The sequence below is a fragment of the Scyliorhinus torazame genome, chromosome 7 (genome assembly GCF_047496885.1).
Source record: "Scyliorhinus torazame isolate Kashiwa2021f chromosome 7, sScyTor2.1, whole genome shotgun sequence".
In the NCBI taxonomy this organism is placed as follows: Eukaryota; Metazoa; Chordata; class Chondrichthyes; order Carcharhiniformes; family Scyliorhinidae; genus Scyliorhinus; species Scyliorhinus torazame.
Genome location: NC_092713.1, coordinates 238,613,635 through 238,639,418, shown reverse-complemented (window position 1 = coordinate 238,639,418; position 25,784 = coordinate 238,613,635). Strand labels below are relative to the sequence as shown.

The window sequence follows — 25,784 nt, the reverse complement described above, 5'->3', positions numbered from 1 at the left end:
TCTGCCATAATCTTCAAAATTGAAAAATTAAGGAAAATAGGACCAGGAGACCTGCAACTGCATTGATACCTCTAATAAGCCACTTTCAATTTTTCACCCTCCCTTGGTGCAAGGAAGTGAACAGTCAAATCTCAAACCAACCAACAGCAAACTATAGACCATCAAGATTACCCCTTAGGAGGCAAATGTTTTTTTCCAATTGAGGGGCAATGAAGTGTGGCCAATCCACCTACCCTGCACATCTTTTGGATTGTGGGGGTGAGACCCACTCAGACACGGGGAGAATGTGCAAACTCCATACGGACAGTGACCTGGGGCCGGGATCGAACCCGGGTCCTCAGCGCCATGAGGCAGCAATGCTCATGTGAGGCAATTTGATGGAATAAATGCAGTGTCTAATTACTGGCACTGGATATCATTAATATGTTTTGTATACTCCTTATTATAGTCATGTTATTGTGTTCTTTTTTTTACTAATGTTCTCACCAATCTAAAAGGTGTTTTTTGGAAGGGTGCAGTTTCAAATGCACTGGCAGTTCTCCCCAGAAGCTTTTCCTCATTTTTTTGACCCAGGACCATGAGGTTAGGTTGATGATCAGATAAAGGGAGGATCACAGCTCAGATTATCCTCAAACCCTTCCCAACAGGAGCCATATCACAGTGATCAGGGGCGCGATTCTCCGACCCCCCACCGGGTCGGAGAATCGCCGGGGGCTGGCGTGAATCCCGCCCCCGCTGTGTCCCGAATTCTCCGCCACCAGAGATTCGGCAGGGGCGGGAATCGCGCCGCGCCGGTTGGCGGCCCCCCCCCCCCCCCGGCGATTCTCCGGCCCGAATGGGCCGAAGTCCCGCTGCTAGAATGCCTGTCCCGCCGGCGTGGATTAAACCACCTCTCTTACCGGTGGGACAAGGCGGCGCGGGCGGGCTCCGGGGTCCTGGGGGGGGCGCGGGGTGACCTGGCCCCGGGGGGTTCCCCCACGGTGGCCTGGCCTGCGATCGGGTCCCACCGATCCACGGGCGGGCCTGTGCCGTGCGGGCACTCTTTTCCTTCCACCTTCGCCACGGTCTCCACTATGGCGGAGGCAGAAGAGACTCCCTCCACTGCGCATGCGCGGGGATGCCGTGAGCGGCCGCTGACGCTCCCGCGCATGCGCCGCCCGGCAATGTCATTTCCGCGCCAGCTGGCGGGGCACCAAAGGCCTTTCCCGCCAGCTGGCGGGGCGGAAATCAGTCCGGCGCGGGCCTAGCCCCTCAATGTTAGGGCTTGGCCCCCAAGATGCGGAGGATTCCTCACCTTTGGGGCGGCGCGATGCCAGACTCATTTGCGCCGTTTTTGGCGCCGGTCGGTGGACTTCGCGACATCGATTCCGGAGAATTTCGTCCCAGAAGTGGTAACCTTCTGCTGATTATTCCTCTCTCCACCCAGGGGTATGGAAGCCAAAAGTATCAGCTGCCACTGCTCCCTCAGCTTAGATCAACTAATTCAGCAAAGATCAAGGGTTCAACCTGAGTCTCCTCTGACCTGTCTGCCTCAGTACTCAACCAGTCAATAACCAGGGGGCAGAGATTTAAGGTAAGGGGCAGGAGACTTAGAGGGAATTTGAGGAAAACCTTTTTCACCAAAAGGGTGGTGGGAGTCTGGAACTCACTGCCTGAAAGGGTGGTAGAGGCGGGAGTCAGCATAACATTCAAGAAGCATTTAGATGAACACGTGGAACACCACAGCATACGAGGCTAAGAACCAAGTGCTGGAAAATGGGATTAGAATGAATAGGTGCTTGATGGCCAGCACAAACACGGCCAAAGAGCCTCTTTCTGTGCTACAAAACTCTATAACTCTGTGACTAATTTCTCAATTGAACTATTTCTAAAATGGATAGTATTTCTAACAAAAATTAAAAATCAAATCCAACCAGCAATAAATGAGTATTGTGTTGTTTTAATTTGAGGTTTGTCTTTTTTTTAATAGGTTAGTGCTTGAACTGGACCAGAATAAGATCAGCAAATCATTGTTCAAACCACTGAACACTAATATAGTTTTTAAAATTGAGCTCACAGCCACTAAAAAATTGGAATATAATTACCTACTTTAAAAAAAAATTTTTTTTTAGGGTATTCAGATGGGATAGGGAGAGGGGATAGAAGGCGGTGGTGGGGGGTCACAATATCAAGGGATCAATTCTAACAGTGAACAGAGATAACATCCTGAAAGGATCATCAAATGGGGAGAAGTAAAAAACACAAAAGGAGCAAACACACTGTTGGGTGTGTACCAAAGGCCTCCAAACAGTTAGGGAGAGATAGAGGATCAAATATGCAATCAAATTTCAGAAATGTGTACGAATAATAAGGCATTAATAGTCAGGCGTTTTAACCACCCAAATATTTTTTTTTAAATTTAGAGTACCCAATTCATTTTTTTCAATTATGGGGCAATTTAGCATGGCCAATCCACCTACCCTACACATCTTTGGTTTGTGGGGGCGAAACCCACACAAACACAGGAAGAATGTGCAAACTCCACACGGACAGTGACCCAGAGCTGGGATCGAACCTGGGACCTCGGCGCCGTGAGGCAGTAGTGCTACTCACTGCACCACCGTGCTGCCTGTAACCACCCAAATATTAACTGGGATAGTTTTAGTGTGCAAGGTAGAGATGGAGCAAATTTCTTAAATGGCATCCAGAAGTTTTTTAGCCAGTAAGTAGAAAGCCCAACAAAGACAAAATGAGCCCAGGCGCATCAGTAGGTGAGCATTTTTAAGGTAGTGACCATAATTCAGATTTAGGATGGTTATGGAAAAGAATAAGGATGGGCTAGGAATAAAAGCTCTTAACTGGGAAAGATTAACCAGGTGAGACTTAAAAAGGGCTGGGTTAGTCAGGTGTTTCACTCTGGATTTGACTGAAGGGCTCAAGGGGTAGCGGTAATGGTCAGCAAAAGAGTACGCTTCCAGATGGAGAAGGTGGTGGCAGATCAGGGGGGTAGATATGTGATTGTGACAGGAGCGCTGGAGGGGAGGTTAGTGGCACCGTTAAGTGTATACAGTCCCAATTGGGACGATGTGGGATTCGCAAAGAAGGTGTTTGGGGCCATCCCCGCCTTGGACACACACAAACTGATAGTGGGGGTGCTGGAACTTGGTGCAGGAGCCAAGGTTGGACAGGTCACGCCCGCGCTCGCTGGTCCCATTGGGGGGGGCGAAGGCATTGGCTGGGCTAATGGTGGAAATGGGAGGGGTAGACCCTTGGAGGTTTCTGCATCCGAGGGAACGGGAGTACCCGTTTTTCTCAGCAGTCCATAAGGTATACTCGCGGATCGACGTTTTCGTGGTGGGGAAGGCTTTGCTGGCTGGGTTAAGGGGTCGGAATACTCGGCAATTGCACTGTCAGATCATGCTCCGCATTGGGTGGATATGGTACTGGAGAAGGGGGTATCGCAGAGGCCAGGGTGGAAATTAGATGTGGGACTTTTGGGGGACCAAGGGTTCTGTGACAAAATTGAAAAGGTAATTGAGGAATATGTAGGTTTCAACTGTACGGGTGAGGTGTCGAAGGCAGTTGTCTGGGAGGCTCTAAAGGCGGTGGTGAGGGGTGAGGTGATTTTGTTTAAGGCCAGGGTAGAGAAAAAGGAGAGGCTGGAGCGGCAGAGGGTAATAGATGAGATGTTGGAGGTAGATAGGAGTTATGCAGAAGATGGGGACCCATATAATTACCTCCTTGTTTACTCCAGAACTTTACAAGTTGCCAAACAGGAGTTCTTAACCTTTGTCTGTCAGGTAAATTCACAGATGAAAGGAATTATGTTCCAATGCAGTTCCTGCCAAATACTTCAGGCTGCCACCTTGTACAACCAGAATGTAATTGCAACAGGGGGCACTTTAGTACAAGTAGCCTTTTCTTCCTGTTGAACTATTTTGCACCTTGTATTACTCAGGTTATGAGAATCTAGCATAAACGTAAATTAGGCCTTTCTGCTTTCTATTCTGTTCTTAGATCAGAAACTATATTTTCTTGAATATACCATAGGACATGTTTATATGGTACTATTAAGGAGATTTCAATGCAATCTTCAGTCTCCCCATGGGAGCATGCCAGCAAGTACTTACTGACACATTATGAAGGTCGGGACATCTGTTACCCCAGGAGGGAAATGCAGTTAATAGCAAGGGTAACCTAAAAACAGTTTGAAAACGAACAGAATCATAGAGTCATAGAAAAGTTACAACATAGAAGGAGGCCATTTTGCCCATCTTGTCCCTGCCAGCCCCAGGACACCCAGGTGCCATTTCTAATCCCACCTTCCTGCACCTGATCCAAAGCCCTGTAGTTTAGAGAACTTAAGGTGTAGATCCGGGTATCTTTTAAAAGAGTTTAGGGTATCTGCCTCCACCACCAACTCGGGCAGCGAGTTCCAGACTCCCACTACCCTTTGCTTTAAAAAGATTTATGCCTCTTCCTTGGATATTATCTTGAATTTTCCTTGTAAGCCATGGTTTGGCCACCTTTCCCATTTTATTTTGTGCCATACAGAAATAAACAATTGTTGCAGTTCACTCATGCACTCTTTGAATGTTTGTCATTGCCTATCCACCGTTATCCCTTAATTTCCTATAATAGCCAACTCTTGCCTCATATTATCGTAGTTTCCTTTATTTAGATTCAGGACCCTAGTTTCAGAATCAACTATGTCACTTACCATCTTGAGTCACTCATCCCTAAGGGGTCTTGCACAACTAGATTGCCAATGATTCCTTTCTCATTCACAATATCCAGTCTAGGATGTCCTGTTCTCTAGCTGGTTCCTCAATGTATTGGTGCAGAAAACCATCTCATGTACAATCCAGGAACTCCTCCTCTAATGTATTGTGACTAATTTGATTTGCCCAATCAATATGCAGATTAAAATCACCCATAATAACAGATGTTCGTTTATCGCCAGTGTCTCTAATTTCCTGTTTAATGCCATTCCCAACATCACCACTACAGTTTGAGGGTCTCTATGCAACACCCACTCACATTTCTTGCCTCTTGGTACTTCTCAGCTCTAACCATATAGATTCCACATTGTCGGAGCCGATATCTTTCCTTCCAATTGCATTCATTTCCTCTTTTACCATCAATGCAACTCCACTGCCTTTTCCTTTTTGTCTGTCCTTGCTAAATGCTGAATGTTCAATTCCCATTCCTAGTCATCCTGCAGCCATACCTCTATAATCCCATTTATGTCATACCCGTTTGTATCTATTTGTGTAATAAATTCATCCACTGTATTATGAATGCTCTGCATGTTAAGGCACAAAGGCTTAAGGCTTGTCTTTTTAACATTACTTGTCCCGTTCCCACTATTTTTCACTGTGGCCTGTTTGAATCTGGCCCTTTGTTTCTCTGCATATCACTTTTTTCCCTTTTTATTCCCTTTTCTGTCTTTTGTTTTTGTTCTTGATCCCCCCCTCCTCTGACTCCTTACATAGGTTCCTATCCCCTTGCCATTTTAGTTTAAACCCTCTCCACTCTCGCAAAACTCCCCTTAGGATGTCAGTCCTGGACCTACCCAAGTGTAACCCGACCTGTTTCATCCCATCCCCCCCCCCCCCCCCCCCCCCGTCCTAAAATCTCAATGTAGTAGGCTAGGTATTGATTTTTTTGCAGACTATTTGTTTTGGAGGCCAATACTTAATCTCGCACAATGTTTGCACATATACATTTTTCAAAAGAGGTCATTTGATGTCAATCAGTGTGAACAATATATTAATGGGGTTTTTAAATGTAAGGTGGTGAGATTTTTTTAAAAATAAACATTTTATTGAGGTATTTTTGGTATAATAACAACAACAAAATGAACTACGTACATGAAACCATAAACATAGTGCAAAAGCCATTTACCTCTCGTACAGGTCCCACCCTTATTGACCCCCTACTCTAATCTAAACTACTCCCCCCACCCCCCCCCACCCCCATCTGCTGACGATTAATTTCCCGCAAAGAAGTCGACGAACGGTTGCCACCTCTGGGTGAACCCCAACAGTGACCCTCTCAAGGCGAACTTGATTTTCGCCAAACAGAGAAAGCTAGCTGTCATGATATTCAGGTGAACATCACAGCACATACATACATACATAATGATGGACAGATCAACGGACCAATCAACACACACAACACGACAGCCAATCACAGACAAGAGCATACACAGTACAAAACAGGGAACACAACACTTCCTGGGCACTCGAGCAGGAGACGGCTCAGGGCACAGACCTCATTGCCAGCCACTCAGACATTCACCATATGTGAGTACCAGAGTTTACTATGTTAATAGTTGATTGAAATAAAACTGCGTTGTACCATTCGCAACCGTGTTGGTTCGTCTGTGTATCAGAGTACCCAACACTTCATGACACCAGGAGTGATTTGATACCTACCCACAAATCTGCCATCCTGTGCCATGGACACCGTCAACACACCGCAGCCGCTGCATGTCGCTGGGAACCTCGGCGTAAATTGGAAGCTATTCAAGCAGCGCTTCCAGCTCTTTCTGGAAGCCAACGAAAAAGAGAGCGCCTCGGACACCAGAAAGATCGCCATCCTCCTCACCACCGCAGGTCAGCACGCCATCCATGTCTACAACTCCCTGGTGTTCGCGGAAGGCGAGGACAAATCCAAATACGAGACGGTCCTTCTCAAGCTCGACCAACACTTCAATGTCGAAGTCAACGAGAGCTTTGAGAGGTATCTCATCCAACAGCGCCTGCAAGGTTAGGATGAGCTCTTTCAGTCATTCCTTACCCATCTCCGCATCCTCGCGCAGTCCTGCGGTTACGACACCACCTCAGATTCCATGATTCGGGACCAGATCGTTTTTGGGGTCGCCTCGGGCACCCTACGCCAGCAGCTTTTAAAAATAAAAGGCCTCACCTTAGCCTCCGCAATCGAAGCCTGTGTCCTGCACGAAAGCTCGACTAACCGCTATGCCCAATTTCAGGCGACCGAATCGGCGCGGCGGGTTCGGGGCCTTTGAGTCCCTCCATGCTAATAGTATCCGTCTCCGGGCTACCAGGGAAGCAAAGGCCAGAACGTCTGCCTCTTTCTCCTCCTGGATTCCCCGGTCTTCTAACACCCCGAAAATCGCCACCCTGGATTCAGCGCCACCCTTGTTTTTAACACCGTGGACATGATGTCCGCAAACCCCAGCCAAAATCCCCTAAGCTTTGGACTTGTCCAAAACATGTGGACATGGTTCGCCGGTCCTCCCGCATATATTGTGCACCTGTCCTCCACCCCAAAGAATCTGCTCACCCGGGCCACTGTCATGTGAGCCCGGTGAACAACCTTAAATTGTATCAGGCTGAGCCTGGCACATGTTGCGGACGTGTTGACTCTACTCAACGCGTCCGCCCATAGACCATCCTGGATCTCACCTCCCAGCTCCTCCTGCCACTTGCGCTTCAGCTCCTCGGTCTGCGTCTCCTCCGACTCCATAAGCTCCTTATGAATGTCCGAGACGCTCCCTTCTCCTACCCACCCTCTGGAAACTACCCTGTCCTGAATCCCCCTTAGCAGTAGGAGCGGGAAGGTTGACACCTGTTTACGAAGGAAGTCCCGCACCTGCAGATACCTGAATTTGTTTCCCCTCGCCTGGAGCGTAGTAGAGATAGAGGAGGGCTGGCATTGCCGAATCTGGGTGGCTACTACTGGGCAGCCAACGTGGCGTTGTACCATAAGTGTGTGATGGAGGGAGAGGGGGCGGCATGGAAGAGGTTGGAGATGGCGTCCTGCAAAGGAACGAGCCTGGGGGCGCTGGTGACGGCACCGCTGCCGCTCTCGCCGACAAGGTACACCACGGGTCCGGTGGTGGCAGCAACGCTAAAGATCTGGGGGCAGTGGAGACGACACAGGGGTGCGATGGGAGCCTCGGTGTGGTCCCCGATCAGAGATAACCATTGGTTTGTCCCAGGAAGGATGGACGGGGGGTTTCAGAGCTGGCATCGGGCAGGGATTAGAAGAATGGGAGACCTGTTCATTGATGGGACGTTTGTGAGCATAGGGGCGCTGGAGGAGATGTTCAGGCTACCCCCGGGAAACGCGTTCAAGTACATGCAAGTGAGGGCGTTTGTGAGGCGGCAGGTGAGGGAATTTCCGCTGCTCCCGGCACAAGGGATTCAAGACAGGGTGATTTCGGGCGTATGGGTCGGAGAGGGCAAGGTGTCGGCGATATACCAGGAGATGAAAGAAGAGGGGGAGGCTTTGGTAGAGGAGCTGAAGGGTAAATGGGAGGAGGAGCTGGGGGAGGAGATTGAAGAAGGTCTGTGGGCTGATGCCCTGAGTAGGGTTAATTCTTCTTCCTCGTGTGCCAGGCTTAGCCTGATACAGTTTAAGGTTATTCACAGAGCGCACATGACGGGGGCGCGGCTGAGTAGGTTCTTTGGGTTGGTGGACAGATGTGGGAGGTGCTCAGGAAGCCCGGCGAACCATGCCCATGTGTTCTGGTTGTGCCTGGCACTGGATGGGTTCTGGAGGGGTGTTGCGAGAACTATATCTAAGGTGGTAAAAGTCCAGGTCAAGCCAAGTTGGGCGCTAGCACTATTTGGAGTGGCAGACGAGCCGGGAGTGCAGGAGGCGAAAGAGGCCGGCATTCTGGCCTTTGCGTCCCTGGTAGCCCGGCGAAGGATCTTGTTAATGTGGAAAGATGCGAAGCCTCCCAGTGTGGAAGCCTGGATGAATGACATGGCAGGGTTTATCAAGTTGGAGAGGATAAAGCTTGCCTTGAGAGGGTCTGTGCAGGGGTTCTCCAGGCGGTGGCAACCGTTCCTAGACTATCCCGCGGAGCGTTAGATGCAGTTCGGTCAGCAGCAGCAGCAACCCGGGGGGGGGGGGACGACATCTCTTTTTTTTTGGGGGGGGGGGGAGAAGAAGGGTGGACAGGGAAGGGGGGGGGGGGGTTTCCTGGGGGCACTTGAGCAAGAAAATACATAAATGTTCAGGAAAGTTGATATGTGCGGGAGGAATACAATGTACAAAGTTCTGTATTATGTTGATTTGATATGTTTATGTCTTGCTATGCAACTTTTCTTTTCGTTACGGGGGCGGGGGGAGGTGGGGTTGTATGGTTGAAAATATTGTTGAAAAATTCTTAATAGACATTTTTTTTTTTTTAAACTGAAATGTTTCCAGAGGCCCCTTTCCACACCTTCCAGTACATGTAGGTTGGCATGTTCAGAGTGCCTCTGACCTCGTTTTCTCAGGGGCAATCAAAATCAAGTGCAGCCTGTTTATTGTGAGAGTCTTTAGTAAAGCCGACAGCGGTCTCTGAAATTATATTTCAGTCACCGTTGCAAGGCCTTGGTTAAGCTCCCAATTATTATTTATGTAACATCCTCTTGTTAATATTATATTAATGATGTTTTCTAATCCCTCCCCCTTGATTAAGCTCCCAATTATGATTTAGGAAACATCCTCTTGTTAATATTACATTAATGATGTTTTCTAATTCACCGCCCAAAAAAATATCTTTCCTGATTCTCTACCGACAGTCCTCTCGAGAGTGTCCAGATGTAAGTTGGGTCGTAGACCCCATCGGAGCAGATACTTTTTTATAGAGTTTTTTTGACCTGCTTTCCTACGAGGTTTGAGCTCTAAAGATTGATTTCCACGCTTACACATTTATTGCTGACTCTAGTTGCTGGCGACAGCTAGATAACTTGTTCGATTGGTCAATCTATTAAATCCAATACAGGCAGGGAAAACGTTATATGCCGTGTGAGAAATCCGAGTGTACTTAGGGTTAGAAATGGTTTTTCGGTCCCCAAAAAATCCGAACCAGTTTTATTTTCTGTAACAGTTGCTGCAATCCTGAATTTGCATCTCAACAATGGCAAGCACCTTGTTTATAACGAGGAGGAAAGGCTGGAGTGGCTTCACTCCCAGTGATGGAAAACAGATCCCATGGATTGGATATGTTAATTTCTCGAAGGTTTGCAAGAGCCATTTTTTCACTGAACACTATTACAGGACGTGAGCACATTTTTCTAGAACGCTAACTTTTTTTTTAAATATGCATCCTCTTCTATCCATCCCGGGGTCCTGTTTGCAAATCACTTTCTGTTTCTTACCTTGGAAACGAGCTCTTGTTTCTCAAAAAAATAAAACTTGGCTAAATTAGCGTGGGGCAGCTGTCTCGCCTGTATTCAGCCGATTGACCTGCTCGGATCAGAACATTCCCCACAAATTGTGCTGGCGTTCTAATCAGCTGCTGTGTGCTGATCACACGATAAATGAGCTGAGAGACCCCCAGATGGGAACCGAGGAACTCAGGAGTTAGCCTCGAGCAATCTACTGCCAGAGGATCGATCAAATAGGGAGGATCCAGTGACTGAGGCAAAAGACTGAAGGAAAGAATGATGGTAAATAAACTGGAGATTACAAAACGGGCGGGGGGGAACAGAAAAAGAAGGGAAGAGCTAAAATAGAGAGAGGTCATTAAAACAATAGGAAAGGAAGAAAGATTTGCATTTATATAGCGCCTTCCACAACCACTGAGCACCTCGAGGTGCTCACGAGCCAATGCAGTGTCAGTATTGTAATGTAGGATAGATAGCAGCTAATTTACGCAAAGTCTCACAAACAGCAATGATCAGAGCACCCCAGGGCCCCCCATAAAGATTACATAAAATTGTCCAGGAAATCAAACTTCTGTTAAGCAATTGCCCAGTTGTGGGAGCCATCCGATATTCCAATTAAATTGCACACTTCAGATGGTTCCAACTGTCTTTTAGTAATAGTTACCCCCCCCCCAAAAAAAAAACTGGATACGATAGTACTTACCCCACCCAACTCCACATGGGATCCCCTGACTATACCCCACTCTCCCACTGGACCCCTATCGACTACCCCACAACCACCCACAGGATCATCTGACTACCCCTACCTGAATACGACCCTGATCCCCGACTATCCCCCATCCACCTTCCCTGCTTCCCTCCTGCCTATCCCAAGACCACCCAAACCCCACCCAACCATCTGACACCCCATCCAACCTCCCACCTGACCATCCAACAGCCCCCACGGACCACCTGACTTCCCCCCCCCTTCCACCCTCTCCCCACTTATCTGACACATTTATACTCTCCCTGACATTTTGAAGTGCGCACATCTTTAAACTTACCTGCTTTATGGCAGCTAGTGCTGTAAACAAGGGGGCATGGCTTCCTCGCACCCCCCCCCCCCCCCCTACTCTTCTGCACACAACAGAAGGACTGGGGAACCCAGTGCAATAAGGTTGGGCGAGAAAGGTGCAGCTGCATTTCAGCGTAAGTAAATAGGAGTGGAGTGGCAATCCGACTGCGGTGGACACTCCACAGACGTTCTGGCCCAATACGATAAAAATAGGAAATCCTGGGAACATTCAGCAGGTCTGGCAGCATCTGTGGCAGAGAAAATAGAGTGAAGGAGAGAAGAGTTCAGATTCAGGGCCAAGATGGGATACAAGCAGAGAAGAGGATTGGCTGGGCAGCTCCGGGAAGGAGGAAAGCAACAGAGGGAGCTGAATGGATAATCTTAATATTAGGGGTGGCATACTGGTTAGACCTGCTGTCTCACAGCACCAGGGACCTGGGTTCAATTCCGGCCTTGGGTGACTGTATGCAGTTTGCACTTTCTCCTTGTCTCTGCGTGGGTTTCCTCCCACAGTCCGAAGAGGTGCAGGTTACGTGGATTGGCCATACTAAATTCCCCTTACTGTCCAAAGATGTGCAGGCTAGGTGAGGTTATAGGGATAGGGCTGGAGAGTGAGCCTAGGTAGGATGTTCTTTCAGACGGTCGGTGCAAACTTCATGGACTGAATGGCATCCTTCTGCACTGCAGAAATTCTAGTGATCAAGAATCCATAAGCTCTTTGAACATGTTGGCATTGAGGGTGGAGGAGATGGGAAAAGAGCTTCTTTAAATACATGATTTCTAATTATTCAGCCACCAAAGACTTTAACAGAAACAAAATGCCTCACTCTGGAACCAGCATAAAGATGTCCATGTATAAAAATAATGCTAGGAACATAAATACACATTTTACCAAGAGTCTGACCTTGTGACTTTATTGAATTTAAAAGTCTAATGGTAGGATCCCGGACAAGAATCTACTTAATTTCAATTTGAAAACTGTGAGGAAATGTCACTGCACCACAGGAGTGATAACACAGACTCATAGGTATCTTTTATGTTCAAACAAGCTTTAATTTTAACACAGAATTAACCACATTAGCAACAAAGGAATAGCTTTACAGTTACAAGAGTTCTCACGCAAAACAGAAAACCTTAGTTTATTTCCTAATCCTGCCACTATATTCCAATTAAGCAAAATATATTTCAAATACCACGCCTGAACAAAGTTAACCAGAATTTTACTTGCTTTCCTCTGTGCAGAATCTTTGGAGAGATAACTTTTCAGGACCAAACTGTAACATCTCTGTTCAGATGAGAGTTCTTGGACCAACTGACTTTTCAGACAGACCTGGTTACTCCCATTAACTGCATCAGAGGTCCTTCAAACATAAATAATATTTCATTAGCTAGCTATCTGTAAACAAGTAAATGGTTCTCAAGATCTATTGGCAGAACACATCACCTGCAAATCGATCATTACATCACTTTTCTGACACCCCAGTCACAACTCTAGCAGTCGCATTGTCTGTATGCATCTTAACACTTTTTTTAAAATTTAGAGTATCCAATAATTTTTTTTCCAATTAAGGGGCAATTTAGCGTGGCCAATCCACCGACCCTACACACCTTTGGGTTGTAGGGGTGAAACCCATGCAGACACGGGGAGAATGTGCAAACTCCACACGGACAGTGACCCAGGGCTGGGATTCGGACCTGTGTTCTCAGTGCCGTGGGCTGCAGTGCTAACCACTGTGCCACCATGCTGCCCTCTTAACACAAATTGTAATAGCATTACAGCAAAAAAGTACAAAATATAAGATATGACAATTTCTTACATTCATCACACTAATTAGGCAGGTTTTTTTTCCTGAGTCGAAAAGCCGATCAGATGGGCTTAATATTATTCAAGGCAGAAACACTGTATATCTTTGAAATTAGCACGTTAGAAATTCAGCATCAATCATTGAAGGAAACAACTTCCTAATCAATCGTTTTCCATGACAAAGTCCTTGTTTCATAGCAACATTATAACTGATCCTTCCTTGAGTCTACGTTTGGGTGGTGGCATGCCCACTGGAGTTTGACTGCGTAAAAGCCCTGGAGATACAGACTGTTATCATCATCTTCATCTATAGGATCAATACTGATGTGTTCTTGTAATTACTCTGACAGCTTTTCTGAAACATTTTCATTCAAATCAAGTGAGTTTTCATTTTTCGCACAAAGAATAACTTCTAAATAATAAAGTGTATCAAAGAATTGTTTCTGTAGCCACGTGTCTGGGATCCTACCATTAGACTTTTAAATTCAATACCACATGGTCATACTCTTGGAAAATGGTGTATTTATGTTCCAAACCCTATTTTTACACATGGATATTTTTATGCTGGTTCCCGGGTGAGGTATTTTGTTTCTGTTAAAGTCTTTGGTGATTGAATAATTAGAAATCATGTATTTAAATAAACCCTTTTCCCACCTCCTCCACCATCTGTAAGCATCATCACATCTACTCCTCCCATGGTACCACTTCTATGCTATTCCATCCTTCCAATGCTCTCGTGCCATTCCCATCTCTCCCATCAATTCCATTATATGCCTCAATGAAACAATCTCTCCAGCCAGGGTAACCTTGTCAGATTCCTCTTTCTTTTCACTGTTTTTGTTCTCCACCAATTCCGTCTCTGCTACCACCAACCATTGGTAGTTACACATGCGTCATGCGCTCTAGTCCTCCATGTGGCAGGCAACATCCACCAAACCAACCCAACAATAGATGTGCCCCTTGACCTGACCAATCAAAACATCCATACAGGCAAGACAAAAATTGGATATTATTATTCTAGACTTGAATACAGCAGGTACATCACAATGGTGTGTTTTATTGCTGGGCCAGTTTATACTTCACAAATCCAGAACTAACGTGTAACAAAGTGTTTGAGCAATCAGTGGACTTTGATCATTTTGAAATAATTTAACATGTGGTTATATTTACAGTGACGGTTTTACATCTGTGTGGATTAAACACTCCTTTATCTGATGGAAAGTATTATGTAAAATAATTATGTAAGCAAATCATCCTTAGGGACTTAATGTTATTAATGTAGTTCTTCTGGTGTAAAGGTTATAAAATGGCTAGAATTATAAAAGTTAGAATTATAAAAGCTCAGGTACCCAATAGTTCTGCAGTTTTTGGAAACACATGAAAAAGTAAAGAAACACATTCATTTTGGAAATCCTAGCTATGCACCTTCCTCCAAGTCACGCATCATCTTGATTTGGACATATACTGCTAAACCTTCATCAATGCTGAGTCAGAAGTCTGGTACTCCCTGCTTAATTGCTCTGTGGGAGTACCTTCACTGCACAGAGTGCAGCAAATCATGAAGGTAGCTCATCACCACCTTCTCAAGGACATCCCGGCAAGAAATAAACACTATCCCAAGAATGATTTTTTTTTTAAATTCTAGAAGAAAGAAAAACAAAGATTTTTAAAAGTTGTGTACTATTATCACAGTAGTGTCTGAGACTTTGACATTTTCATCAAACAGGAATTAAATTTTAACTGTAATCTTACATGAATTCCTACCTCCTTGCTTAACACTAATTTTAACTGGTGCTAAATCTGTCACCCATTGAAGCCTGAAGTTGAGTTTACACGAATTGAGTAGACGTTGCCTGTAGTTGCTTAGTTATATAGAACATTACAGCGCAGTACAGGCCCTTCGGCCCTCGATGTTGCACCGACCTGTGAAACCACTCTAAAGCCCATCTACACTATTCCCTTATTGTCCATATGTCTATCCAATGACCATTTGAATGTCCTTAGTGTTGGCAAGTCCACTACTGTTGCAGGCAGGGCATTCCACGCCCTTACTACTCTCTGAGTAAAGAACCTACCTCTGACATCTGTCTTATATCTATCTCCCCTCAATTTAAAGCTATGTCCCCTCGTGCTAGACATCACCATCCGAGGAAAAAGGCTCTCACTGTCCACCCTATCGAATCCTCTGATTATCTTATATGCCTCAATTAAGTCACCTCTTAACCTTCTTCTTTCTAACGAAAAGAGCCTCAAGTCCCTCAGCCTTTCCTCATAAGATCTTCCCTCCATACCAGGCAACATTCTGGTAAATCTCCTCTGCACCCTTTCCAATGCTTCCACATCCTTCCTATAATGCGGCGACCAGAATTGCATTCAATACTCCAAATGCGACCGCACCAGAGTGTTGTATAGCTGCAACATGACCTCATGGCTCCGAAACTCAATCCCTCTACCAATAAAAGCTAACACACCGTACGCCTTCTTAACAACCCTCTCAACCTGGGTGGCAACTTTCAGGGATCTATGTACATGGACACCGAGATCTCTCTGCTCATCCACACTGCCAAGAATCTTACCATTAGCCCAGTACTCAGTCTTCCTGTTATTCCTTCCAAAATGAATCACCTCACACTTTTCTGCATTAAACTCCATTTGCCACCTCTCAGCCCAGCGCTGCAGCTTATCTATGTCCCTCTGTAACTTGTAACATCCTTCCGCACTGTCCACAACTCCACCGACTTTAGTGTCATCTGCAAATTTACTCACCCATCCTTCTACGCCCTCCTCCAGGTCATTTATAAAAATGACAAACAGCAGTGGCCCCAAAACAGATCCTTGTGGTACACCACTAGTAACTGGACTCCAGTCTGAACATTTCCCATCAACCACCACCCTTTGTCTTCTTCCAGTTAGCCAATTTCTGATCCAAACTGCTAAATCACCCTGAATACCATGCCTCCGTATTTTCTGCAGTAGCCTACCATGGGGAATGTTATCAAACGCTTTACTGAAATCCATATACACCACATCAACTGCTTTACCCTCATCCACCTGCTTGGTCACCTTCTCAAAGAACTCAATAAGGTTTGTGAGGCACGACCTACCCTTCACAAAACCGTGTTGACTATCTCTAATCAAATTAGTCCTTTCCAGATGATTATACATCCTATCTCTTATAAACCTTTCCAAGATTTTTCCCACAACAGAAGTAAGGCTCACTGGTCTATAGTTACCGGGGTTATCTCTACTCCCCTTCTTGAACAAGGGGACACCATTTGCTATCCTCCAGTCTTCTGGCACTATTCCTGTAGACAAAGATGACTTAAAGATCAAGGCCAAAGGCTCAGCAATCTCCTCCCTAGCTTCCCACAGAATCCTAGGATAAATCCCATCCGGCCCAGGTGACTTATCTATTTTCACACTTTCCAGAATTGCTAACACCTCCTCCTTATGAACCTCAAGCCCTTCTAGTCTAGTAGCCTGAATCTCGGTATTCTCCTCGACAATATTGTCTTTTTCCTGTGTGAATACTGACGAAAAATATTCATTTAGCACCTCTCCTATCTCCTCGGACTCCAAGCACAACTTCCCACTACTGTCCTTGACTAGCCCTACTCTTACCCTAGTCATTCTTTTATTCCTGACATACCTATAGAAAGCTTTATGGTTATCCTTGATCCTACCTGCCAAAGACTTCTCATGTCCCCTCCTGGCTCTTCTTAGCTCTCTCTTTAGGTCCTTCCTAGCTAACTTGTAACTCTCGAGCGCCCTAACTGAACCTTCATGTCTCATCTTTACATAAGTCTCCTTCTTCCTCTTGACAAGTGTTTCGACTGCTTTAGTAAACCACGGTTCCCTCACTTGACCACTTCCTCCCTGCCTGACGGGTACATATTTATCAAGGACATGCAGTAGCTGTTCCTTGAACAAGTTCCACATTTCCATTGTGCCCATCCCCTGCAGTTTTCCTCTCCATCCCATGTATCCTAAGTCTTGAATTAGGAATCTGAGCAGCTCGCACAAAAAAAAAGAGAGGTTGTGGAAATTATTTAAAAAGCTGACAAAAACTAACAAGGGGAGAATATCTACAAACATTGAGAACTAAAAAATCCCTGGGCGGGATGCACCAATAATGGGCTTTGTCCCCGCTCCAGCGTGAAAACGCGGGCAAATCACTCTGGACTTTCCTGAAGAAAGTCCAGAGTGATTTGCCTACCTGGAGGGGGCTAGAAGGGCCCAGAAGTAATCCTCGCAGCTCCGGCTGCCAGTACTGGGCCCTGCACTCCCGGTCGGGGGTCTGCGCATCCGCACGGCGGCGGCCTGCGGCGGTCGCCTCGCACGACATGGTGGTCCCACATCGCGGACTGACATCAAGAAGATAGGCCCCCCCCCCCCCGAGATTGCACGCGCCCGCGGATCGGTGGCTCCCGATCGATAGCCTGGCCATCTGTGAGGCCCTCCCCAGTGAAGGATCCCCCCCACCTCCCACCAGGGTGGCCGGAGACTGAGTCCGCAGCCGCCATGCTGAGTTCCCGACGGGTGGGACCATGAGAGAACCACGCGGTTGGGAACTCGGCCAGCTACTCTTGGAGAATCGCCGCGGGGCCCGCTGTCTATGGCCCCCTGCCCACACTGTGTAGACCGCGTGCACGCGATTCGCTGCGATCTCCGGTGATTCACCCACGATTCACGGTGATTCACGGGAGCAGAGTCATGCTGAATTTTGGCGTCGACACCCATTCTCCGCCCCCGCGGGGATCACGATATTGGCACCGAGGCTCGGAGAATCCTGCCCCCTATTTCCGAACTGGTTATAATTTTATACCTTTTTCAATTAATTACAGAGCACGATAACTTGTTTTACCTTAATGCTGCATATGATTTTTAAATGTGTGTCTCAAATATGAATTTTGCATGTCATACATAGCAGGATGGAATTTTAATGCACAATTTTGAGAATAAAGCTTTTGATAAATGGCCATTTGTTCCATTTGGTCTATTTGGCATTTATGTTCCACATGAGCCTTTCCCAACCCCCATTCCATCTAACTCTATCAGTATTTCCTTCAATTCCTTTCTCCCTGAATTTACTAAACCATCATACTTCTTCTTTGATATGTAAATAGAATGTCCAATTAGGCAGAAAAGCTTAGTTAAAATCCAGTAACCTACCTCTAAATTATTAGGAAGTAGAAATGCTTACAGTTTGAAGGATAAAAAGCACAGTAACACAAATCGCTTCGCACAGGTTTCCAGTCGAGTAAAACCTGGGGAAGTCAATGTTCTTATTTTCTGCTTGGTTAACTGGATAATGGAACACTCCTGTCTATTGATTTACATGCCCTGTATCTGACATAAGCCCAATTTACTATCACAGTTATTTTTTCATGTAGACACTTGTTTCCTTAAAAATATTTTGAACAAAGCGCCACTGTAGGAGTTGGAACCTTACAGTCTTCCACACTGCTACAAATTAACGCAATATTCATATGCATCCTTTATTTATTTATGTAAACACTTACTAGTGCAATACAAATTGTGATATAATTTATTTTGGCAGCAAGGCTACCCAATGCACAAAAACTTCAAAAACAAAGATTTATAGCATTATACGTGTGTAGAAATTGCTGGAGAAAAATCTGAGTAATTTCACACTCCAGTTGCAAAATGAATGTAGCTGTGGGACAGGTATCTGGGGCAAAATTCACCGACCCCCCGCCGGGTCGGAGAATCGCCGGGGGATGGCGTGAATCCCGCCCCCGCCGGTTGCCGAAGTCTCCGGCACCGGAGATTCGGCGGGGGCGGGAATCGCGCCGGTTGGCGGGCCCCCCCGCTCAATTCTCCAGCCGACATGGGCCGAAGTCCCGCCGCTAAAATGCCTGTCCCGCAGGCGTAAATTAAATCACCTGCCTTACCGGCGGGACAAGGCGGCGCGGGCGGGCTCCGGGATCCTGGGGGGGTCGCGGGGCGATCTGGCCCCCGGGGGTGCCCCCACGGTGGCCTGGCCCGCGATCGGGGCCCACCGATCCGCAGGCGGGACTGTGCCGTGGGGGCACACTTTCCCTTCCGCCTCCGCCACGGTCTCCACCATGGCGGAGGCGGAAGAGACTCCCTCCACTGCGCACGGACAGGAATGCTGTCAGCGGCCGTTGACGCTCCCGTGCATGCGCCGCCCGGAGATGTCATTTCCGCGCCAGATGGCGGGGCACCAAAGGCCTTTTCCGCCAGCTGGCGGGGCGGAAATTCGTCCGGCGCCGGCCTAGCCCCTCAATGTTGGGGCTCGGCCCCCAAAGATGCGGAGCATTCCGCACCTTTGGGGCGGCGCGATGCCTGTCTGATTTGCGCCGTTTCCGGAGAATTTCGCCCCATGTTCCTAATCTTCCCAAAGTTTTATTTCCCCCTCCCACCCCAAACCATAACAATAGCGCAAGTTTAATGTGTTTCATTAAGTTTTCAATGAAACTGATTCATATAGATAGCTTTGTTTCACTGGACATTTAAAAATATAATTACACATTCTAGGCAGTGCAGCTGCACCAGGATGCCATTTCATTTATTTTATTTAACATAAAATTAATTATTCAACATATTTTTAAGGGAGTGAGGGGGGAGGCTTAGATAATTGTCAAAGTGATGCTTAAAGACTGAGATAGGAATCGGCCTTGTTGAATAGCATGGGGACAATAGAATCATCAAGTATAATTATTGTAGCTGCCATTCAAATGGACTCCTGTTTCAAAGTTAGTTTTCCTTGATTTGATTTATTGTCACATGTACCGAAGTACAGTGAAAAGTATTTTTCTGCGGCCGAGGGAACGTACACAGTACGTACATAGTCGACAAAAAGAATAATCAACAGAGTACATTGACAAATGGTACATCGACAAGCAGTGATTGGTTCCAGTGCGGAACAAGGGGCCAAATAAAGCAAATACATGAGCAAGAGCAGCATAGGGCATCGTGAATAGTGTTCTTACAGGGAACAGATCAGTCCGAGGGGGAATCGTTGAGGAGTCTTGTAGCTGTGGGGAAGAAGCTGTTCCTATGTCTGGACGTGCGGGTCTTCAAACTTCTGTACCTTCTGCCTGATGGAAGAGTCTGGAAGAAGGCAATGCCTGGGTGGGAAGGGTCTCTGTTAATGCTGTCTGCCTTTCTGAGGCAGCGTGAGGTGTATACAGAATCAATGTGGGGGTGGCAAGCTTGTGTGATGCGTTGGGCTGAGTTCACCACAGTCTGCAGTTTCTTGCGATCTTGGACCGAGCATTTGCTATACCAAGCTGTGATGCAGCCGGATAGGATGCTCTCAATCACACATCTGTAGAAGTTTGTGAGAGTCATCATCATAGATTATCATAGACTTTACAGTGCAGAAGGAGGCCATTCGGCCCATCGAGTCTGCACTGGCTCTTGGAAAGAGCACCCTACCCAAGGTCAGCACCTCCACCCTATCCCCATAACCCAGTAACCCCACCCAATACTAAGGGCAATTTTGGACACTAAGGGCAATTTATCATGGCCAATCCACCTAACCTGCACATCTTTGGACTGTGGGAGGAAACTCCGGAGCACCCGGAGGAAACCCACGCACACACGGGGAGGATGTGCAGACTCCGCACAGACAGTGACCCAAGCCGGAATCGAACCTGGGACCCTGGAGCTGTGAAGCAATTGTGCTATCCACAATGCTACCATGCTGCCCTTGCAGTCGATGCAGACATGCTGAATGTCTTTAGTTTCCGTAGGAAGTAGAGAAATTGTTGGGCATTCTTGACTGTTGCATCAACGTGAGTGGCAAGGACAGACTGTTGGTGATGGTGACCCCTAGGAACCTAAAGCTATTGACCATCTCTACTTTGGAGCCATTGATGCAGGCAGGAGTGTGTGCAACGCTTCCTGAAGTCAATGATCAGTTCCTTGGTCTTTCCGACATTTAGAGAGAGGTTGTTTTCAGTACACCATGCAACCAAGTGATTTATCTCCCTTCTCCCTTGGACAGCTTGGGGCAGAAATTCACCTGGGCCCAGCATTGGTGCACCCAGCTGAGAGGCGTGAGACCAGCCTAAAATTGGGCCTCAGGCCCCTTCAGCATTTTATGCATAAATTGCTAGCGACTGCCACATCTGCAGAGGCAGCTTTTACATTTGAACACAATCATTGAGCTGCTTGCTTCACCAGCAGTGACGGAAAGTTGATCCGAGGAAGGGGGTAGCTCACACCATTGGCTGCGGGGTGGTGGAAGCACCTCTGATTCTGCCAGTTCCACAGAAAGTTTTTTTTAAACATGGACTTTAAAAAATTGTTTGATTTGTTGGCCACCGAAGAAGCTTGAATAGGACAAGCTTGATGCTCATTACTACCCAATTTCATACATGGGACTTAATATATTTTACACGTAAAGGACTTAACACCTCGTTTCAAGTGACCACCAGTTGTTTCTTAAAAGGTGGCTTGACTCAATTTTGGGTTGGCTGTTTTGCATTAATCCTGAAGACACAGAACAATAATCCCCCAAATTGGGCCTCTTTGTGTTAACGTTACACCTTTAAGATGATGCAACAAAGTTTATTTTCTATAACTTCTGTAGTAAATAATAATAATCGCTTATTGTCATAAGTAGGCTTCAATGAAGTTACTGTGAAAAGCCCGCAGTCGCCACATTCCAGCGCCTGTTTGGGGAGGCTGGTACGGGAATTGAACCCGCGCTGCTGGCATTGTTCGCATTACAAGCCAGCTGTTTAGCCCACTGTGCTAAACTAGCTCCGGCTAATATGCTGTGAACCGTAGCACAGTGGGTAGCACTGTTGCTTCACAGCTCCAGGGTCCCAGGTTCGATTCCTGCTTGGGTCACTGTCTGTGCAGAGTCTGCACGTTCTCCCCGTGTCTGCGTGGGTTTGCTCCGGGTGCTCCGGTTTCCTCCCACGAGTCCGGAAAGACGTGCTGTTAGGTGAATTGGACATTCTGAATTCTCCCTCTGTGTACCCGAACAGGCGCCGGAATGTGCCAACTCGGGGCTTTTCACAGTAACTTCATTGCAGTGTTGATGTAAGCCTACTTGTGACAATAAAGATTATTATGTTTAAATAATATTTGTTCAAAAACACATGCACTGCAAATAAAATATGTTTATTAAATGTTCTAGTATATGTATTCTATTTTGAGTAGAAAAATAATGGACACACACAAAACATTTGCGATTTGGTTCATGGTAGTTATTTCAGCCTTACACAGAGTTGCGTGTTAGCCATACAAGGTAAATTAAACTGGTCAACAATAAAGACCAGATCATATCTATATCTGCATGTGTATGCCTTGATATGCATTGTTGAATGAACTGTACACTCAGTAGAATCACTAGGATGTTGACTTCCTAATGGCACATTATGTTGCTAATCGGGTTTTTTTTAAATTGAGATACCATATACTAATTACATATTTGCAATAGTAAGAAAAATGCTGTTCCTCAGTTTTATATGGATATGATTACAGGTGGCAATTTCCTTCATCCAATTTAAATTAGAATTTAGAAGAATGAGGGGGTATCTTATAGAAACATATAAAGTTATGAAGGGAACAGATAGGATAGAATCAGGGAGGTTATTTCCACTGGTGAGTAAAACTAGAACTAGGGGGTATACCCTCAAAATAAGGGGGAGCAGATTTAGGACTGAGTTGAGGAGGAACGTCTTCACCCAAATGGTTGTAAATCTGTGGAATTCCCTGCCCAGTGAAGCAGTTGAGGCTACCTCATTGAATGTTTTTAAGGCAAAGATAGACAGACTTTTGAACAGTAAAGGAATAAACGGTTACGGTGAGCAGGCCGTTAAGTGGAGCTGAGTCCACAAAAAGATCAGCCACGATCTTATTGAATGGCGGAGCAGGCTCGAGAGGCCATGGTCTACTCCTGCTCCTTGTTCTTCAGTTCTAAACTGAAATCTACATCAACATTGATGCTCATATTGCAGTCGGCAATTTACAAATTACCACCCCCCCCGCCCCCCCATTTCCTGCAGATCTTATTTACGTCCCAAAGTTTAAAAACCTCTGTCACCAGAAGGAGTTCGATGCAAACCACCAGAAGCCTGCAGGAGAGAAACGGTCAATTTCCTTCTTGAAGTTCCTCTTAATCCTATTGGTATTATGAAATGTAGTTCAAAGCTAGCAAATAGGGGCAGCATGGTGGCGCAGTGAGTTAGTACTGTGGCCTCAGGGCGCCGAGGTCCCCGGTACGATCCTGGCTCTGGGTCACTGTCTGTGTGGAGTTTGCACAGTCTCCCCGTGTTTGCGTGGGTCTCGCCCCCACAACCCAAAGATGCGCAAGCTAGGTGGATTGGCCATGCTAAATTGCCCTTTAATTGGAAAAAATGAATTGGGTACTCTTAAATTTATTTTTTAAAAGCCAGCAAATATTGATTTGTGAGCTTTAAGCACTGGTGCATGTTTAAGAAGATGCATTCATGGAAGCTTTTTTCCCCAAGGGTTACATAATCTGAGCCACAATAAAACATTCAAAGAAAACTACCATACACAGCAGGTCCCAATGGCAAAACAAAAACATCAATAAAATCACCTAGAAAATAGGTGTCAACCCTCTGAAGTGAAGTCTTGTCCCCAGGCTCCAACTCCCAATGGCTTCAGGTTAGGAATGGACTTACCCTATCTATATATTTTGGTGTACATTTATGGGAATGCAGGTAAAGAAAAAAACTGCATTCCTTGGTCTTTTGAACAGAAAACTACGATGATAAATAGGATCTTGATGGACTTAACTCAGTGGTTGCAAAAATGATTGCATAAATTTGCTTCGCCGATGTTCTGACCTACAAATTTCTTAAATCGCGAATTTCTCGCGTAAAAGTCAGCTGTTACGCCACTGCCCCATTGAAAATCTGCAAGAAATTGCGGTCTTGCAATTTAAAAATATTTCGAATGAATGGATGAAGGCGATGCAAGGTATAATCGATATTGAGCAAAAGGCTCCAAGTTCAAGGGGAACATATGTGTTGAGCCAGAGGAAATGGGTGAGGTACTAAATGAATATTTTACAAACAAAGAACAAAGAAATGTACAGCACAGGAACAGGCCCTTCGGCCCTCCAAGCCCGTGCCGACCATACTGCCCGACTAAACTACAATCTTCTACACTTCCTGGGTCCGTATCCTTCTATTCCCATCCTATTCATATATTTGTCAAGATGCCCCTTAAATGTCCCTATCGTCCCTGCTTCCACTACCTCCTCCGGTAGTGAGTTCCAGGCACCCACTACCCTCTGCGTAAAAAACTTGCCTCGTACATCTACTCTAAACCTTGCCCCTCTCACCTTAAACCTATGCCCCCTAGTAATTGACCCCTCTACCCTGGGGAAAAGCCTCTGACTATCCACTCTGTCTATGCCCCTCATAATTTTGTATACCTCTATCAGGTCGCCCCTCAACCTCCTTCGTTCCAGTGAGAACAAACCGAGTTTATTCAATCGCTCCTCATAGCTTATGCCCTCCATACCATTTGCATCAATGTTCACAAAAGAAAGGGACTTTGTGAAAGATGATTCTTGGGTAGGGTGTGTGGATAGTCTGGATCATGTTAACATCGAAAAGGAGGCGGTATTGTGTCTTTTAAAAGATATTAAGGTAGATAAGTCTCCTGGGCCAGATGGGATTTATCCCAGAATACGGAGGGAAGCAAGGGAGGAAATTGCTGGGGCCTTGACTGCCAACTTTGTATCCTCATTGGCTACGGGTGAGATCCCAGAGGACTGGAGAACAGCTAATGTGGTACCGCTGTTTAAGAAAGGTAGCAGGGATAATCCTGGAAACTATAGGCCGGTGAGCCTCACGTCGGTAGTAGGTAAATTATTGGAGAGAATTCTCAGGGACAGAATTTATATCCATTTGGAAACAAATGGACTCATAAGCGATAAGCAGCATGCTTTTGTGAAGGGGAGGTCATTCCTCACTAACTTGATCGAGTTTTCTGAGGAGGTAACAATGGACTTCAGTAAAGCCATTGACAAGGTGCCTCATGGCAGACTGGTACAAAAGGTGAAGTCACACGGGGTCAGAGGTTAGGTGGGTAAAATGGATATAGAACTGGCTCGGTCACAGAAGCTGAAGGGTAGCAGTAGAAAAGTGTTTTTCTGTATGGAAGGTTGTGACTAGTGGTGTTCCACAGGCATCTGTGCTTGGGCCTCTGTTGTTTGTGGTGTACATAAATGATTTGGAGGAAAATGTAGCCGGTCTGAGTCGTAAGTTCGCGGATGACACCAAGGTTGGTGGTGTGGCAGATAGTGTTGAGGATTGTCAGAAGATACAGCAGGACATAGATAGGTTGGAGACTTGGGCAGAGAAATGGCAAACGGAGTTTAATACGGACAACTGTGAGGTAATGCATTTTGGTAAGTCTAACATCGAGGGGAAATATACCGTAAATGGTAAAACTCTTAGGAATATAGAAAGTCAGAGAGATCTGGGCATGCAGGTCCACAGATCTTTGAAGGTGGCTACACAAGTGGACAAGGTAGTCAGGAAAGCATACAGAATGCTTACCTTCATTGGACGGGGCATCGAGTATAAAAACTGGTAATTCATGCTACAGTTGTTTGGAACCTTGGTAAGGCTGCACTTGGAATATTGCGCACAATTCTGGTCGCCACTACCAGAAGGATGTCGAGGCTTTGGAGAGGGTGCAGAGGAGGTTTACCAGGATGTTGCCTGGTCTGGAGGGTGTTAGCTATGTGGAAAGGCTGAATAGACTCGGACTGTTTTCATTAGAAAGACGGAGGTTGAGAGGTGACTTGATAAGAGGTCTACAAGAT

At 46.2% G+C, this 25,784-nt stretch overlaps 1 protein-coding gene across 2 annotated transcripts in view; it reads right to left on the bottom strand.

Annotated features, from left to right (window-relative positions):
- cdhr2 (cadherin related family member 2) overlaps positions 1-25,784 on the bottom strand; it is a 349,352-nt gene that overhangs the window by 316,186 nt on the left and 7,382 nt on the right. The window contains exon 1 of one of the 2 annotated variants that reach the window (XM_072512190.1): positions 10,107-10,241. The exons of the other annotated variant lie outside the window; for it this stretch is intronic. The gene's annotated coding sequence lies outside the window, so the exon portion shown is untranslated. Of the gene's footprint in view, positions 1-10,106; positions 10,242-25,784 lie in introns of those variants that run through there. 2 annotated transcript variants of the gene reach the window in all.